This window comes from Penaeus japonicus, unplaced genomic scaffold, assembly GCF_977035675.1.
Source record: "Penaeus japonicus unplaced genomic scaffold, GWHDUDI00000001_assembly GWHDUDI00000031, whole genome shotgun sequence".
Lineage (NCBI taxonomy): Eukaryota > Metazoa > Arthropoda > Malacostraca > Decapoda > Penaeidae > Penaeus > Penaeus japonicus.
Genome location: NW_028234433.1, coordinates 13,826,073 through 13,828,572, shown reverse-complemented (window position 1 = coordinate 13,828,572; position 2,500 = coordinate 13,826,073). Strand labels below are relative to the sequence as shown.

The window sequence follows — 2,500 nt, the reverse complement described above, 5'->3', positions numbered from 1 at the left end:
ATATATCTTCGTATCTATATCTCATTCAATTATTTACTTATACATATATATAGTGTTGTATGTATGCATATGTGTGTGTGTGTGTGTGTGTGTGTGTGTGTGTGTGTGTGTGTGTGTGTGTGTGTGTGTGTGTGTGTGTGTGTGTGTGTGTGTGTGTGTGTATGTGTATGTGTGTGTATGTGTATGTGTATGTGTGTGTTTGTATGTGTATATATATTATATATATATGTATATTATGTGTGTGTGTATTATGATATATGTGTGTGTGTATGTGTTGTGTGTGTGTGAGTGTGTGTGTATATTGGTAAGTGTATACATATTTATATATATGTACATATATCATATGTCTATATGTATATGTAAATGTAAATATAATGTAAATGTAAATGTAATATATATATTATATGTATATATATAAATATATATGTATACATATATATATATATATATATAATATATATATATATATATATATATATATTATATATGTGTATATATATATGTGTATATATGACATATATATATATGTATATGCATATGTATATATATATATATATATATATATATGTATATATATATGCATATATATATGATATATATGTATATTATATGTATATTATATGTATATGTATATGTATATGTATATATATATATATATATATATATATATTTATATGTATATATATATATTATATATATTATATATATATATATATATATATATATATATATATATATATATATATATATATATATATATATAAATATCTGTGTATTATGCATGTATATAATGTGTATATTTTATGTATGTTATATACATATATATAAATTATATGTAATATTAAAAAAAATATATATATATATATTATATATATATATATATATATATATTATATATATATATATATTATATATATATATATATATAATACATATATATAATATATATATTATATATATATATATATATAAATATACACATACACATATGTATTGTGTGTACATAATATATACATATGCATATGCATAAATAAATAAATATACATATTAATTAAATAAAAAAAAATATATATAATATATATATATATATTCATATATATACATATATATATATATATATATTATATTATATATATATATATATGTATATTATATTATATATTTATATATATATAATGTATATATATATATATATATATATTATATATGTATATGCATATATATATATATATATTATATGCATATTATATGTATATGTATATGTATATGTATATTATAAATATATATGTATATATATAATATATATGTATATGTTTAAGTAAATATATATTTATATGTAAATATATGTATATGTGTATATATAATATATATATATATATATATATATATATATATATATTATATATATATATATATATATATATATATTATATATATATATATATAATCATTTTTTTAATATTACATAAAATTTATGTATATGTATATACACATACATAAACATATGTACACATGTATTCATACATGCATAATACACAGAAATTTTCAGTATCGCTGATTTTCTCATTTTCTTCTGCTGTCAAGGTAACAGTAGCTGTGGCCAAAATAGCTTAATAAACACTATGAAATCTGGTATGGTTATGTTACAAAGCCATATGATATCAATATTTCTTGTCCTATCTTTCTAAAACTGTTTTTTTCAGTTCATGTTTCTGAAGAACAGCTTATCAGATCACCACATCTCCTTATCTACTTTCTGATAATAAACTCTAAGCGTGTGACTAATGCCATGTGTGCCTCAGTGTCTTAGCAATATTAGTCTGAAGGAAAGAGCATTAGATTTTTTGCCATGCTTTGTGACCAAAGGATATTCCTGTCTCCTCTCTATCTGGCTTTCATTCCTATAATCTCTTCTTATTAGCCTGGTATATATCATTCCCAAATCCTTATCAGTAGCCAGAGATAATCAATCTTAATCGGCCACAAAGGCAACTTCAATGCAGCATAAAGAAGGCTGGCAAGATACTGATTTCTTTATATATCTGCCATAAGAAAGACATCAGTGATACCTGGGATTACATCAAGAAAATACAAGGGGATGATACAATAATATAAAGTGATAATCTTCATTATCTAGTTACCTTATAATATCAATCACCTTTCAGTCTTATCAACCTCCAGAAGCCAATCAACTTAGTTCATCATTTCTGGACAGATATTCACTTCAATACAAATATATCATAGCCAGGAGTATTTTAACATTTGCTTCTGTCATCTACATTTGCTCCTATCCTTATACAATCCATGTTTCATTTGTTGTGGAGATCATTTCATATATATATAAAAAAAAAAAAGATTTTTGACAATTCCCAATCATATTATATTTATTAATATCAACCATTCTTCTTAAGTGTCTTTCTGCATATCAGTAACTTTTGTCACTGAAATCTAGTTGATGCCTGCGTTTGGTTCTCTTTTGTTTCCCAGATACTAATCTTCA

At 21.2% G+C, this 2,500-nt stretch overlaps 1 protein-coding gene across 2 annotated transcripts in view; it reads right to left on the bottom strand.

The window, feature by feature from the left end:
* LOC122257209 (protein Star) overlaps positions 1–2,500 on the bottom strand; it is a 17,529-nt gene that overhangs the window by 8,656 nt on the left and 6,373 nt on the right. The gene's annotated exons all lie outside the window — the stretch shown is intronic.